Source organism: Erythranthe guttata, chromosome 8, assembly GCF_056151865.1.
Source record: "Erythranthe guttata isolate IM_541 chromosome 8, IM_541, whole genome shotgun sequence".
NCBI classification, from domain to species: domain Eukaryota; kingdom Viridiplantae; phylum Streptophyta; class Magnoliopsida; order Lamiales; family Phrymaceae; genus Erythranthe; species Erythranthe guttata.
This window is the reverse complement of record NC_142540.1, coordinates 7,539,575-7,557,918: the sequence shown is the minus strand read 5'-3', so window position 1 is coordinate 7,557,918 and position 18,344 is coordinate 7,539,575. Positions and strand designations below refer to the sequence as shown.

At 33.1% G+C, this 18,344-nt stretch overlaps 2 long non-coding RNA genes across 2 annotated transcripts; one reads left to right on the top strand and one right to left on the bottom strand.

Moving 5' to 3' along the window:
* Positions 1-1,101: 1,101 nt before the first annotated feature.
* On the top strand, positions 1,102-2,417 carry LOC148768434 (uncharacterized). The gene is made up of 2 exons (XR_016033102.1): positions 1,102-1,472; positions 1,957-2,417. It is a non-coding gene; the product is annotated as an uncharacterized LOC148768434 (long non-coding RNA).
* Positions 2,418-15,208: 12,791 nt separating this feature from the next.
* Positions 15,209-17,203, bottom strand: LOC105961290 (uncharacterized). The gene is made up of 3 exons (XR_001173079.2): positions 17,117-17,203; positions 16,962-17,046; positions 15,209-15,626 (listed from the first exon to the last, which is right to left on the bottom strand). It is a non-coding gene; the product is annotated as an uncharacterized LOC105961290 (long non-coding RNA).
* Between the last annotated feature and the right edge of the window lie 1,141 nt (positions 17,204-18,344).

Genomic DNA, 18,344 nt, shown 5'->3' with positions numbered 1-18,344 from the left:
ATTAAGCGCAAATCCTTTTAATTTGTAAATATTATTCAAAAATTTGAATCGATTAAGTTCAACCACTAACAAGAACGTATTAATCGAGTTAACTATTTATAATTAAAGTCTACTATCCTTTTAATTCAATTTTAACAACAAAATAATAATTTAATTCGTAAAATCGTAAGAATTAGATCGTAAATCGTAAAATTTAATCTAACCACGAACCGATTAAATCTTACGATTTTTATGAATTAAATTTTATTATTTTTTATGATAAAATTCAATAAAAAAATGTTACTAAACTTTAACTATACACAAATTGACTAATACGCTATTGTAAATTATTGAGTTTGACCGATTCAAATATTTGAATATTGTCTACGAATTGAAATGAGTTGAGCTTAATCGATCAAATTTTTGAATGTTGTTTTTGAATTGAAAACACATGAGTTTAATTGATTCAAATATTACGATTTAATTAAATCTTACAATTTACGATTCAATTCAAACTTCAAATTCTTTCGAAATTCATTTTTAAATTACACGAGTTGAACAACATTTCCTTAGATTTTAAATTATACTATATAAAGATTTGTTAGTATGGGATATTTTTAATATATAATAATAATAATTATATGAGAATTAATAATTTATTTAACATTATTTATATAAGTTTTATAACCATTATAAATTGTAGCTTTGTGATATATATCCGTATTGTTAGTTTATTGTCAATTATGTGTTGTGTCTTAATGGTAAGTATTCTTGTATGTTTTAAGATGGTCACAAGTTCGAATTCAGGTTGATGCAATTCTGGATGGGTGGTTTAATGATTTTTACGAATAATGATATAATTTACGTTATAAATTTTAATTCAGCAATAAATATATATTTAAAATTGCATTAAAATAGAGAGGGTAAAATTGACATTTCATTAATAATTTATAATTGCTGATTTTTTAAAATGATAATTGTAAAGGGTATTTGCAACAATACATAAATGGAGAAAAAATAGGTTTTTTTTGTGGGACACATGTGGCAATTTAAAGGGTATCTCATAAAAGTTTAGAACACATGATCTCACCCTAGAAAGACCCTAATTAACATTAATTATTAATTAGGGTTTATTAGGGATAACCCCCTTGTTCATATTTTCTAATGAGGTAGATCCAATTTTTTTTCCACTTTTTGAGATAGACCCAATTTTGCCAACTTGGCAAAATATATTATATAATTTCCCTTTAATACCCTTGTTTATTTTTAAACGGCATTTAATTCCTTTAATACGTGATTTGAGATTTGCTGATACGTTGCCTAAAATCACGGAATAATATTACGTGAGATCATTGGCCGTTATACCAAATCGTGTATAATATTTTCGGAGGTTCTCTTTCACCGTTCCAGGGGATTTTTATCTTTGAAGATTTCTGCACCGTCGTGGAAATAGGATCGAATTGAGCGCTCATCTGTTGGACGTTGTTAACCGGGTATGAATGCGTTTTTCGATTTATTTTTCGTTCAATGGCTAGGATCGTCATGTATGGTGGTTAGAAATTTTAAGAGGTGTGTTGATACTTGATTATATTATGTAGAACGTTTTTTAACAAAATTATTCCGTCATATAAACATCGTTAATTTTGGCGGATGATGTTTGTTCGGAAGAGGATTGACAGAGTTAGATAAAGATTGTTCACGCATATTGGACCAGAGTTATTTTATATGAACGTCGTAGTTGGTTTACGTAGTAATTGAAATAACTGTCCGCGGTCGTGGAGTTCATGTGTCTGATCCCGGTCGATAGTTGATTTATTTGTTTATAACAGCGGATTTTAGGACTCTGGGTAGTACATTAAAATATACTTTGTAGTCTTTTTTAAGTTATCGTATGAATTTTGCATTTTAAGTTTATTTTTGATCATATTAATATATTTTTTAGTATTTTGTATTTTTAATGTCGTATTATGATTCAAGGTTTTATCGATGGCGAATTTTGTACGGATTTTGTTGAGATTTGGTGGGTTGGTTGCTATAAAGAGGTGTTCGAACGGGTTTACTCGCGGTTCATTGGTTGCATTTGTTATTTCAAAGTGGCCACAACTCGATGGGTGGGATATAAGCATGACATATAGGCTGGAAGGCGTTGGTGAATGTATCTTGACTGACGATGAGGACATGATTTCGAGGTTTGGTGGGTTGGTTGCTATAAAGAGGTGTTTACGATGTAATGGCTCGGTAACGTTGGTTAAGTGCTAAACCGTTGTAATACAGTAGTATACTATTATGAATACCATATGATACTACCATTATCATTTTATTATACTATTATGAGATTATTAATGTACTAGAGTTTTTTAACTCGACATATTGGTTTGATTGTGTTATGATGTGTTTTAAGTATTTTATCAAAACCCTAGATTGAAATTATGAGATTATTAATGTACTATTTTATTGGTTATGTTGGAATACTTTACGTTGGTTTTGTTCTCAATGTTCTTGTCATTTCAGTGGTGTATTGTTTGTAACACAATTTCATATCACTACTATAACCGTAATATACTATCATAGCAAATTAATGTACTATATTGAAATTATTAATATACTATGTGGTTGAATAATACGGAATCCATAGTCGATTAACGAGATCCATAGTCGAATTAGATCAATGAGATAGTCTATTACATGATATAAGGAAAATTACCCTAATTGATTAGTATTTCAAACAAACATATTATTCAGTTTCCATTTATATTATTATTTTTTCATATATATTATTATTTACCCTAATCGTTTTCATATAATAAGGAAAATTACCCTAATTGATTAGTATTTCAAACAAACCTATTATTCAGTTTCCATATATATTATTATTATTATTATTATTATTATTATTATTATTATTCTAGGGGTTTGATGATTTTTCGGCCCATTGTCGATTAACGAGATCCATAGTAAAATTATACCAGTGGGATAGTCTATTAAATGATATGTGATAGTATATTAACACAGATGTAATTCGACTATGCATCTCGTTAATCAACTATGGGCCGAAGAATTATCAAAACCCTAGATTTGAGTAATCCTAGATTTGAGTAACCCTAGATTGGAGCAGTGACGGCGGCCCATAGTCGATTAACGAGATCCATAGTCAAATTATATCAGTGGGATAGTTTATTAGTATATTGTCGGTTTCTTTGGGCCAAATTACGTGAGTTTGCCAGAGATTTGCTGCCCAAGTATTTCAAGCACAACAATTTCTCCAGTTTCGTTCGGCAACTGAATACTTACGTGAGCTTTTGCTAATCGAATCCTTCGATCTGTAACGAGAAATTTTGGTTTTTTTTTTTGTTTCGGTTATTGATTGAGTTGCTTATCTGATGATTTTTTAGGGATTTGGGAAGGTTATGCCTGATCGGTGGGAGTTCTCCAATGAATGCTTTCGAAAAGACGAGAAAAGGCCGTTGTGCGAAATCCAGCGCCGGAAAATTGCTACGACGCTGCACCACAGCGGACGGTGTCTCCGTCGGACTCCGGCGAGGAGCAAGTACTTTCCTCATCTAATTTATCCGGCACCGTCCGCGAGATCCGCATAAATTTATGGTTTTGAGAGGTTTGCAGATTTTTTGGTAGTGGGTTTGTGGGGATAGTGTTTTAACGGGAAAATAAGGTGGGATTTGATATTATTTCAAAAGGTAAAGTAACGTGATTTGTGGGATTTGATTGAGGGTACTTATGTAATTTAGAAAAGTTTGGGTTTTTATCAAAATGGCAAATTTAAATTTGGGTCTATCCCTATTATTTGAATGTCTAAGGGGGTTATATCTAATAGACCCTATTAATTAATTACCACTCAACCATTAATTTCTTCCTCCAACTGATTTAAACAATATTTTTTACCACAGTACTGTATATAACTACGGACACGTACACTTCATTTCCTGCATCTATATATTTCATGTATTGTATATGTATATGTGTGCGTGTACGTATGTACATAACTTGTGTAACCACTAACCAGTAATGAAGGTATATATATATATATATCGCCAAACCCCCACTGATACGAACCCCGAACCGCGACCCGTTGCCTATAAAGAGGCAAGAACCTTGGTATGTGAAGACGCCACAATCGATTGTGAAAGATCGATTGATAAGTCGGGGTGAACAAACGAAATCCACCGATATGTTCGAAGAGTTCTTAAAGAACCAAAGAGAATATTCTCAATTAAATCATCAAAATTCGTCCCATCAAATAAGCCAAATTGGCAACTTTTTTATAAGTGCTTAAAAGACTCATTTTTCACAAGGAAAATGACTCCTACCTAAACTATAATAAGGAAACTTGTAAATAAGAAAATCCTAACCATAAAAGACTCTAAAATAATAAAAACATAATAAATACTAAATTAAAAACGTGCATAAATAAATTAGATAACTTGATCTTTAAGTCGGCTTCTCGACCACCCTTCTTAACTCGCGACATTGGGCTGTGCACGTGCATGCAAGTAAATCTCGATTTCGACACTGTTCCACTTCGAATATCTCTTCGCTCAAAACATGAAAGTTGTAGATCGTTCGGTTAGCTTTCCGAATCATTTTGAATCGGATTAAATGGACTTCAGATGCGAGAGTTATAACCCGAATGGTAAACTCTGCCAGAATAGGCGAGAATCTCGGATGCATGGAATTCGACTTGTCCAACGAATTCTTCTCTTTCTTTTCTTCCAATTCCAAACCACGGACTCCTCAAAGGCCTGATTCAAGCCTTTATTCTTCAATCCCAACACGAACGGGTCCATTAATATCACTCGCTTTCTCTTCTTCCAATTCTTTGTCTTGGAGCTTGTGCGGATCGTATCATTCTCCCGCTCTTTAAAAGGATTCGTCCTCGAATCCGGACAAATATCACAAGGAGTATAAACAAGATCTATCTCTCTGTTTGGTAGCGAACTTACACATCTCTGCACCACATCGCCAAACACACTATCTAGCATCCATTGAAGTGGATATGAACGCGAGTATTTTGTAGCTTGAAGTTCCAATGCGTTCAACCTCTGTATAGAATGACTGAAGCATCTCTCTAGGCACCGCCATCTCATCAACATTCACACTGAGAGTCTGCACTTTGATCAGCTCGGCATTAACCTCGATGCATGGCTGGATCATATCATTCTCCACCTCTTCAAAAGGATTCGTCCTCGAATCCGAACCTTCTTTTTCTTCAAGTGGTGGCGCGGGTTTGGAGTTTTCTTCCCCCTTGGACTCGACCTCGGCATTCTCACTTAACTTTTCCTCAAGCAGCGGTTTATCACTTGCTGAAACGCCTACAATGTTCTGATTATCAAAAGCTTGACGAGTATCTTCCTTTTCAAGTGGCGATAAAGAATCTCCCTTTCTCTTCAATTCCTCGTAGTTCGACCGCAATTTCATGAATGGCTTATCCAAACAATCTGAAGCGACATGACCAAAACCCAAACACCAAAAACATTTAGTATCATGAATTGAACGAGATTGAGAAGAATAATAACCTCTTTCTTTAGTCTCATATGGAGGATCGAACGTCGCCTCTCTCGGTATTGATTCCCTGTCTCGGTTTGATGAAGATCTCCACCGTGATTTTCGACTCGGCGATCTCCTTTCTTTTAACTCATTAGCATAGGATGAATGAACTAAGTACTTACTTGATCTAGGATAATCATATAAATCTCGCTCGTAATAATCGGAATAAACACGTCTTGGTCGATCGAACTGAGCCCCTCGCCGCAAATAAACTTCTCTTGGTGTTGCAGCAGTCACACCATATCTTCCATCACGATAAACCTCCTTATCACGATGAGGTAGAACCGGTTGGTGAACATTACGTCGTAGGTATGACCCTCGAACATGTTGATCTTTGTTTTTGGATGTTTTCGATCTTGCTTCCGCGTAGGGTATTAGGGTCCCGTAACGAGTTCTACGAGGTTCGTATCAGTTGGTAACCAGAGCCAACATCCAAAACAGGTTTCACCTATCTTTATCTTTATTTTTCAGTCAGTGTTCGTGTCTTTCTTTTGTCTTTTGTCGATATATATATATATATATATATATATATATATATATATATATATATATATATATATATATATATATATATATATATATATATATATATATATATATATATCCTTTTTGAAAATCTGCAACATACTTTAATTATTTTTAATAAAGATTAAATCATCGACATACAAAGAAACTATGAAATGGAAACTCCGTGTTTAAAATATAACAATCGAGTAGATTCACTTTGACTCTTCTATCAGCGCTCTCTGCAAAGTACTTATCAGTTTCGGCATATACCATGGTCGGGCCGCGGAGCTTGGTTTTAACGTACAAATTATAGAGCATATATATATATATATATATATATATATATATATATATATATTTTTTAATTTAGTCCCTCATCATGCAAGAAATTCGATACCTCATGATCAAGGACTTTTAGTAATATTATAACAACATATAGCTTAGTTTTGTACATTATATTTCCTATGTTATTTTTCCGATAGTTATTTTTCGTCTACATTATCTTAAGTTTTTAATATATATCTTATCTAGAAATTTTTATTTTGTTTTATACTTTCTTACTTTCAACAACAAAAATGACTATTTTAATCAGCAAAAATAAATATTTCAACCATAAAATATAAATTTAATATTCTTTTTCTTTTTTGATTAATTTGCCGTGGATCAACTTTAGGTTATATATTTAGGATATCTCCAATGTATTCTTCAAATTGGATCTTATTCTGTTTTGGAGATCCAAATAGAGACCCGGTAGAATTTTATAATCTTTCATAAAAAAATCCACAATGGAGGACTCTATAATTTTGAGCCTTTAAATTATGTTACGGATTATTTTATGTAGTTACTTGATAATGGCTTAAATTTTATTCATATACGAAATTGTAGATAAGTAAGTTTTATTCGAACAATCTTAATTATTTTTAATACACATTTTGATCTAAAAAATAAAAATTTCTGAAAAGATATGAAATATTGAACTACAGCCGTTTGATATGAGTTCGATTGATCTCGTCCATTAATTTTTTATCTATCATCGTATCCACATCTCCTCCATGAAAAATTCTGAAAATATCTGAAACATGGAACTACAACCATTGGATATGATTTCAATAATCTCGTCCATTAAATTTTTATCTAATCATATTATCCACATCTTGATCATCTTACTCATATTTTCATCATCTTATCCAACTATAATCCATTAGATTGAATTTTCATGTTCAATCTCTGCCATCCAATTCTTATATAATATCTATTCATTTTCTTATATAATGTTACTACTCACCCCTTACACAATCACAACACATTCTATACACAATCACCACACATTCTATACACAATCTAGCTACATATTTATAAAAATTAAGAAAATGGCACAACAAGGAAGCGATAATTCCTCCGCCGACGACAACTACCAAGGCCACACAATGATGAGGACGATGTACGTGGAATACCAATCACTCATGTTGGCTTCACAGGAAAGTGCAAAATACAACATGGAAGAACATCATCACGCCGGAACTCCATAAGAAAGGACCGAATAGTTGCGCATGACGAACATATGAATGATTACTTTGTAGATCGTCCTTTATATCCTTCTAAAGATTTTCGAACTAGAAATAATCGTATGAGGCGTGAATTATTTTTACGAATTATGAATGATATCGTGTATTTTTTGACGATTACTTTAAGCAAAAGCCGGTTGCCTTGGGAAAACAAGGTTTTCCACCCCATGTCAAGATGATAGCTGCACTTCGTATACTCGCTTACAGATATCTTGCAGATACAACTGATGAGTATCTAAAAATAACAGCTACCACATCTTCAGATGCTTCGAAGCATTTTTGTCATACTGTCATTGTAGTGTATGAAGAGGAGTATCTTCGACGACATAACAATGCAGACATGGTTAGACTACTTAGAAAAGTAGAGCAACGAGGATTTTGTGGAATGCTAGGAAGTGTGTACTGTATGCATTGGCAATGGAAAAATTGTCCAACCGCGTGAGCTGGTACATATTATGGGCGCCATGGAAACCCAACAATCATACTAGAAGTCGTAGCATCAATGATACTTGGATTTGGCATTCATACTTCGGACCACCAGGTGCGTGTAATGGTGTTAATGTATTATATAGCTCAGTTATTTTCAATGATGTTGGTGAAGGTCTAGCCACAAATATTCAATTTACTATCAATGGTAGAGTATACAAGCAAGAATATTATCCATCATATGGTATTTATCCACGTTGGTCCCCTATTGTTCAAGCAATTTCCCGATCCACGAAGACGTGATACATAATTATTTACGAGGTTGCAAGACCCATATCGAAAGGATGTTGAAAGAACTTTTGGCATTCTTTAATCTCGATTTGAGTTCATTACACGACCTTGTCAATTATGGCACAGTGCACAAATTGATGGTGTTATGAAATGTTGTATAATTCTTCATAATATGATCGTGAAAGACAACCATAATCAAGAAGGTGATGATTTTGTCGAGGATCCATCAATGTACCAGGCGGTGCAGCAACCTGTTGCTCTTAGTCGAGACCCGATAACCATTGCAGAATATTTAAGCAACCTTGCCGGGCTTAGATATACAACTCGCTAATTTTATGCTCCAAAATGACCTTATCGAGCATGTCTGCAAAGAGTATTGAGATGGAAACTTGAATTTTTAAATTTTATCGTTATAATCATATTGTAAGATGGTTATTAATTGTTTTGTTCCTTGAATTTTAAGTGATATTTGGGTTGACCATATTAATTTTTGTTTTTGATTGTTTATAAACTCAATATTTTAAATTATATAAAAAAATTAACATTAATATTAATAACTTATTAAACATTACTAGAAATTCAATACCAATTAAAATAACAACATTTAAGATGATATGCCTAATTGGGTCAGCCCAATGGGCCTACAATCTCTTTACCTATTGGGCCACGGACCCAATATCTAAGACTATTATCACCGAGGCCCAATCACCTTCAAATAAGGTTTGGGCCCAACAATCTCATCTAAGCTATAAATAAAGGTTTGAACTCATTCCTCAAGGTACGTCCTATTAACTGAGCAATACGATTAACTGTATTCTCTGGACTATTTCTATGATCAGCATGTCTGACTTGAGCGTCGGAGGGGTTTCCGCCGGATCAACCCCCGGCTTAGTTCATGTGTTCTATGATCGCAGGTACCTCAGGATCATCAAGTTGTCAAGCTACTGATCTGCTTTGCTCTCTCAGCTCATTTTCTACACTACCCTAGGTGAGCTATATTTTAGCATCATCAATAATCAACGATAACCCGAAAAAATAAATTATTAACATAATATCAAGATACTTAATCTGATGGGGGCATTTTGGGGTGATACACATCATCGTCAAAATTCAATGAACGAGATGAGCTTTTTGCAATAATTGCATTTTGTTGTTCAATCAACCGTATTTTCTCCTCTCTGGAGTTCAAACTGAGGACCTGTTCGTCATAATTTTGTGAAAATCTCTAAATTTACAAATCCACTAGAACCCTTCTTGGTTTTTTTTTCTCTCTTTTTTTTTTTGGGTTCAGAGATTCTATAATTTGTAGCTCATTGGAGTTTGGAGCCTCCATAGGGGGTGTCCTTAAAAACTTTAGGTATAATTTCTATTTTAGAGACTCTCTAGGATCTCTCGTGGTGATGAGTTTATTAATTTATTTATTAAAGTCTCTAAAATTGGGTCTTCAAATTCTGTTTTGGAGACCCATATGAAGATCTGGTAGAATTTTACACTCTCTAAAAAAAATTCCACAATGGAGGGCTCTATAATATTGAGTCTCTAAATCATGTTACGGATTATTTTATATGGTAATTTGATTAAGGCTCAAGTTTTATTCATATACGAGGTTGTAGACAATTAAATTTTATTGAACAATCTTAAGTACATTTATATCCAAATAATAAAAAAAATTTAAGAAGATATGAAATGTTGAACTACAACCGTTGTATATGATTTCCATTAATCTCATTCATTAAATTTTTATCTAATTATCTTCTCTACATCTTCATCATCTTACCCAGATCTTCGTGGTCTTATGCGTAATCAATTAGATTGGATTTTTATGATCAATCTCGAATCCAATCATTATCTATTCATTTTCTTATAGAATGCTACTCCTTAACCCTTAAACAATTACCACACATTCTATATACAATCCAGTCATTACATATTATCAAAAAAAAAAAAAATAACACAACAAGAAGCGATACCTCCTTTTCCGACAACGACGACCAATGCCACACAATGACGGCGATGGTGTACGTGGAATACCAATCACTCATGTTGGCTTCATAGGGGAAGTGCTAAACACAACATCGAGGAACATCATCACGCTGAAATTCCATAAAAATTAATCGAATAGGTGCGCATGGCAGACTTACGAATAATTACTATGTTGATCGTCCTTTATATCCTCCCTGTGATTTTCGAATAGAAACCATATGAGACGTGAATTAGTTTTACGAACTATGAATGATATCATGAATTTTGACGATTACATTAAGTAAAAGTCTAATACCTCGGGAAAGCAAGTTTTCCCACCCCATGTCAAGATGTCAGTTGCACTTCGTATACTCGCTTACAGATGCAATTGACCACATATTCAAATGCTTTGAAGCATTTTTGACGTGATGTCAATGGAGTGTATGAATAGGAGTATCTTCGACAACCTAACAATGCAGACATGGTTAGACTACATAGAAAAGCAGAGAAACAAGGATTTCATGGAATGCTAGGAAGCGTGGATTGTATGCATTGGGAATGGAAAATATTTCCAACCGCGTGGGTTGGTACATATTCTAGGTACCATGACAAACCTACAATAATAATAGAAGCTAGGGGTGAGTTCGGGACGGGATTTCGGGAATTCGGGATTTTCGGGATTGGGATTTCGGGATTCGGGATAGAAATTTTAAATCCCAATCCCGTCTCATATTATTAAATCCCGGTATATCGGTATCCCTAAATATTTCAGAAATTCGGGATTGGGATCGGGAAATCCTATATTTTTGCTTAAAATGTATGAAATATTGCATTTTCTTTTCCATTACTATTATTTTATACATTAACTAAACTTGAACATAATATATATATATATATATATATATATATATATATATATATATATATATATATATATATATATATATATATATATATATATATATATATATATTAATGTGTGTGTCTGTGTTTGTATTTTTTTATTAGTTTTTTCTTTTTTTCCTAATTCGGGATTAAAATATCCCGATCGGGATTGAACCAACTCCCGAATCCCGATCCCGTATTTGTTCCTAATTCCAATCTCGAATCCCGTAATCCCGAATTCCCGAAGTTTTAGTCCTAAATAGTAAAATTCCGATCGGGACGGGACGGGATCACGAATCCCGATCCCAAATGCCCAGCCCTAATAGAAGCCAAAGCATCATATGATATTTGGATATGACATTCATACTTTGCACCACCAGGTGTGTGTAATGTTCTTAATGTATTATATAACTCACCTATTTTCAATGACGTTGTTGGAGATCTAGCCACAAATATTCGATTTGCTATAAATGGTATAGTATACAGGCAAGGTTATTATCTAGCACATGATATATGTCCACGCTGGACGCGATAAACAATCAGTTGCGAGGTTGCAAGAGGCATATCGAAAGGATGTTGAAAGAACTTTTGACATTTTTTAATCTCGATTTGAGTTCACTACAGGACCTTGTCGATTATGGCACAGTGCACAAATTGATGATGTTATGAAGTATTGTATAATATTTCATAATATGATCGTGGAAGACAACCGTAATCAAGAAAGTGACGATTTTGTCGAGGATCCATCAATGTACCAGGCGGTGCAGCAACATGTTGTACTCTGTCAAGACCGGATAACCATTGCAGAATATTTAAGCAACCGTACCGGGCTTAGAGATACAACTCGCTATTTTATGCTTCGAAATAACCTTGTCGAGCATGTCTGTAAAGAGTATCGAGATGAAAATTTGAATGTTTAAATTTTACCGATGTAATCATATTGTAAGATGATTATTCATTGTTTTGTTTGTTTGTTTTGTTACTTTAATTTTAAGTGATATTTGGATCAACCATAGTAATCACCGTTTTAATTGATTGTTTATGAACTCAATATTTGAAAATATATAAATAAAATTAACATTAATATTAATAACTTATTAAACATTACTAGAAATTCAAATTAACAATTAAAATAACGACATTTAAGATCATCAATGATAACCAAAAAAATAAACTATTAAAATAACATCAATATACTTAATTTGATAGAGGCATTTCGGGGTGATAGACATCATTGGCAAAATTCAATGAACGAGATGACGTTTTTGCAATAATGGAATTTTGTTGTTCAATCAACCATACTTTCCTCTCTGGTGTTTTAACTGAGGACCTGCTCGTCATCATAATTTGAAAAAAAAATTAATCTCTATTTTTTTCTTGGTAATTCCTGTTACTTTTGCATTGAATAAGCTTGTCTTCTGATATTATTTACAAATCTCTTACTTCAAATCCGAACCTGTTTTTTTAATCCGAATCCCCCCATATCACTCGGACTAAAATAGAGGTTCGGATTTGAAGCAATATTTACACTTTGGAAGAACTGAACTTCGATGATAGATCTCCAGTTTTTACCATTCTGGTAAAGTTGTCAAATAATGATCCAAGTATGTTTTGCGCTTACTTCTAACGTATAAGAGTCTTGCATGATCCATCTGTAAATATTTTAGAAAGTCGCCATATAAGTAATATATTAAAATATTAAATAATTATCAAATTTAGAAAACATAATTGAAACTCACATTGTGGATTGTACTTGATCCGCATCATGGCCTCAAGTTTATTTGAGCAATACACCACGAAATCTTGTACAACTTTGATTGATTTTCGTCAAGTGAGATTTCAGGCCTTTTGATGTTCTCTTTTCACCTCCAGCAGGAACCAACTCATGAAATCTGTTTTGGATTCGCTTACACATTGTTGTCATTGACTATTTTTTTCCGATAAGTGGATCTTCACCAATCGCAATATAAACTCGACACAAAGTTGTATCCTCTTCGGGTAAAAAATTATGTTCCCTTAACTTTCTTCAACATCTTCCATTACTATAAAAAAATGTAATTCCAACAATTATAAAAAATAAATGTTAGCACAATTATACATTCAAATACATTAATGAAATAAATAAAATACAATAATAAATATAAAATTAACAGCCTCAAAATGAAAAGAAAAAAAAATAAAACAATAAAAATAACCCAAGCCCATTATCGTCGTTACTCCCTCGCCCCCACCCCGCAATTACTTAATTTATTTAGCAATACAACTGTCGTTCTAATTGGCAAAAAAAAAAAAAAAATTACAGTACTCCACTTGTTCACTTAATCCACCGCTACTTCTAACTTTCGCATTTCAACATTCGCATTTCAACACCACACTCCAAAACGAAATTTCTCTCTCAAATTCAACCACCCACCCCCAACCTCAAAAAAAAAAAAAAAAAAGAAAGAAAAGAAAAAAAAATCCTTCTCATTCAATTTTCTACCAATCTCTAAAAAACAAAAAAATAAACTCACTAAATTTGTTGAGAATCAAGAAAAATTGAAGAAGATGAATGAAAAACATGAAACCCAATCACGTATTTATGCATTTTTCATCCTTTTTCTTACTGTTGAATCCAATGGTCATATTCCTATGCAGATTGAGTTTTCTATTTTTCAATTCAAAATGTATACATGACTTATTTGAATTTATAAAATTAATTTACCACCCATTTTCTATGGGTCCCAGTAAATTTGGGTCTTCAAATAGAATCCTATATTAAAAAAGAAAAATAGAGACTTTGCCAATGTCTCTTAAAATGGAGACTCGCTAGAGCCCTTGTTGGTGTTGATATTTTTGCTGGAACTTTTATAATATGTTAGTAGATCTTAACATGCAATACACTCAACTAGTCAAATTCACCATTTAGGCTATTATTCCTAAAAAAATCACTAATATTTTTTTTTGTTCATCAATTTCATATGCATCAACGTATTTCATTACTAATTATACTACTTCTTCTTATCTAGCCATTTCCAATCGAATCAAAGAATCAAATCAAGAACTAACTAAAGTTAAGTTAGAAGTTCCAATTATGTTTACTAAACTAACAATCAAACACAACATTCTTACATGCAAGACACTTATTAGATCAAATTCCTGTCTAGCCATTTTTCTCTTAATTTTGAAAAACAGGAAAAATTGAAAATATATTTTCTACTTCAAGAAATCAACATCCAACCACATATATTCATATTCTATTCCAATCAGTTATCTTTTCCTTGCTCTTAATCTACTTCAATGTAGACAAAAAGACAATCTTTAGAAACTTTGAAAGTAAAGCTCATGCTTCCAATTAACATAAAAATGCAATTAAACACTAGCTTTTAACAAACAATGAGCTAATTTCATTCAAATCATCATCTAATCATTTTTTCCCAATTTTTTGGAAACAACGATAATTTAAAATAAATTCATTCCCCAAGGTCTCTTTTGGTTGGGGTGATGGGTTGGGATGGGATTAAAGTCCCACTTTCTAATTACACTATCTGGATTCGGTATTAGTGGATGCAATTTCGCAATTGATTCGTCGGATCAGGTCATCTAGGATTACATCCGTTGATGTGTATATCCCACATATGGTTTGCTGGATTGATTGTTGTTGTGTAGCAAATTACTCAAACACCCTGACTTCTATTTATATTAATATAATACCTACCCAAATCCCTTCACATAATTCGCATCCCACCCCATTTCTTACTGTACGATTTTTTTTGGTTTTCATTTCTTACAGTACGAAGCTTACGAATTTTTTGGTTTTCATTTCTTACAGTTCCGTGGATTTTTTGCAATGAACGAATGGGATGATCACCCATTTTTTTCCAATTTTGTTAGTGAATGACTATTTTGTTCGTGCATCAATAAATTTGTATGTTATTATATGTGATGAATTGTACGGTTGTTTCAAACTGTATTTCTGCTCACCTCATACCAAATTTAACTGATGGCATTTACGAATTTTGCTGTCAAACTTATGGATTAATTTCACCAAATTTATAATAGAAATACAAATACTACGAAAACATGAAACACTAATACGAAACAAGATAGAAAACATAATTCAAACTTCAAAGGAAGTTAATATCAAAGCAACGACAAACACTTATTGAACGATGGAATAAGTCGACTTCCGTAATACCCGGGAACCCCTACGTCTCGTCCGCATAGTAACCCTCGGACTCAACTTCCACGATTCCCTCCAAAGGCTGATCGGCATGTCATACGGTACCATAACATACGCCTCGTTTTGTTCCACGGACATGAATGCGTCACCATCTCCTTCCGGGTCACCATCTTCAACATTTTTGCCTCATCATCTCATAAGGTGCTGCTATAGCACTTCATATACCGCTAAGACTACAATTTGTTGTTCGGTGTTGTTTGCCATTAAATTTTGTAATGAATAGTATACTGTATTGGAAAACAACCAACCATTTATAAACGAATAAAGGATGAATGCATCATTACGGGATGTCTGAACTGACTAGCTGCAACAATAACAAAGCACTCGACCCAAACAAAAAATAAAGGATCACATACAACACTAATAATGACAAAAAAACTGCAAGTAAGCCAGAATGCACGAATGCACGAACACATACCACTCAAGGCAAGTTGCCAAAACACAATATCAATGTTCACTAATTCTCTCAACAATCACCTATTGTACTTGAACAAACCAGGGTATTGGATGGGATGACCGGATGCAAAACAAAAAACAGATACAATTCATGTGAAATCATATTCATTTCAAAAATAGAATCTAAAAAATAATTTAAAAAAACGAAATCATGTACAATTTAAAAGCAATAAGATTTCATGTCAATCTAAAAACTGGAAATACTCTTTCTGTTACAAATTCATAAACATATGGGCAAACGCATATTTATGAACACATAAAGTCTGTGATCACGGCCAATCTAATAGATGTAACTGCGACGAATCCAAACAAATGATTTAACATTATTTCATAATAAATACAATTTAATCTCAGATTACGTACACAGCGGCGACTCAGAACACTTCATATTCATATGAATATTTCATTCCACTGTCAGGGCTACTATAAAATCTCATGCATTTTGTAAAAAATCCGGATTTGATTTACTAACTTGGATGATAAAGCAAGATACGATAATTGTTTCGTTCTTAATTGGAAAAATAGAGCAAGATATTTATTGTTTTTTTCCCCATCAACAGAAGACATAACATTGCAACTTTGTACTGTATTAATATTCTGTAACTCACATTCCATCATCTACAATTACAGATAAGATTCCCACGAGATCCTTCATTTTTCATTTGAGAACTGATGAACCCCACAAAAAACATAGTAATAGCCCGCCGGGATTCAAAATTAATTTTAAATCAAAATATTCCTAAATAACATGTCCACTGCTATTCAAATAAATGGGAAATTTTATGGTCAATTTTGGCATATTGTGGCATATTTTTATGCAATGGAAGGAATGTCTGCCCGATAAAAAGAATAGAGTATCACATATTGTACATCAAAGTACTACACAAACAATGAAAAATATAAAATTGCAACACCTACAAACAAATATAAAATAATTCTTATGTAATTGTTCGATAACATGGGTTTTTTTTTATGGGGAATAAGGCATACAATGGGGACTGAACACATCAAAACAATTACGTTATAATATAAAAAATCATAAACATATCATTAAAAAGTACCCAAATGTAAATACAGAGGCCAAAAGAACAATATTAAGAACTCACCGCGCGAAATATACATGTGCCGGAAAGAAGAGCCTGCTACGCCTCGACGCCGCCGATGCCTGATTCGAGAACTCCGTTTGTGGGCCTGCATAAAATCCAGTAAAACAACAAATGAATAGCATCACAATGCGTAAATTTTTTTTTAACGGATTTACTTGAATGATAGATGGTAGATAGTAGAGAATCGGAAGTGGACGAAGAGATCAATCTTAATGGGAGTGAATAAATCTAGGGTTCCGCGTTGTTCGAATTGTGGAAGATAGTTCATATATATATCTGGTACAATTGTAATTATGAATCAAGTTTAAGGGCAACAAAGTAATATCACAAATGGGTTAAACTCAACAATGGATCAGATTACCTAATCTCACCTCCAGGGGTGGGATGCAGCATCACGTAATTGGAGGATTTGGACCCGGGCCCAGGATCCATCCCAGATCCGGTTGGGTTGTACCAAATCACAGATCCGCCCCAATTAGAAGATCAATACGTCCGGATCCGGCGAACCAAAATGGGCCTAAAGGGTTCACAATCCATCAACATATGCAAGAAATCTAGCGATCATCTACTCATTTTCGGCCATTAACTATAAATTTGGAATCAAGAACATAAAAATATAATAAGTATATTGGTGGTGCATTTTCATAACAAGATTTCAAGCCATCTCACTTTAATTTTTGATTTTTTTTTGGAGGGGGGCGGGTTCTCTTTGTTTCTCTTTTTTTCGGAAAAAAAGAGAACTCATGTTTTTGGAAAAAAAGAGAACTCATGAGTCGACGAGAAATACTTAAAGAAAAAATAGAAGAATAATATAACAAAACAAGAAGAAAAGAGAACATAGCTCTCGAAAATTTCATGAGTACAAGTTGCGTGAACCAAGAACGATGGTTCACAATCAATTATCATTTTTGTTCATTGGTCATCGTTCTTGGTTCACGCAACCTATAGTCAAAACGAGATTATGTGTAAATAAAATCTATGCAATAACTCTTTTTGTGGATGATATTCGATTTTGGATAGCTCTTTTATGCCTTGTTGACTATATTCTTTCACCAATGCTTTTTAAACAATTAGTTTTATCCAAGGTTGATGTACACAAAAAACAATATTACATTTGAAGACTTCAATAAATCAATAAAGAGACGAAAAATTTATTGAGCTAATTATATCATGTATATCCCCAACATATCAGAGACATATATCCAATGTTGTCAGAACCGGATCGGATACAAAACTGGGTAAGGATACGGATCACGGTTGGACCGGTTCAACCGGGGTCAACCCGGGTTTTTAATTATTTATATTTTTTAATTATTTAATTATTTTTATAAATATAAAAATATTATTCTCTGGTTTTTTTTTATGTATTCCTCCTGTGTATTT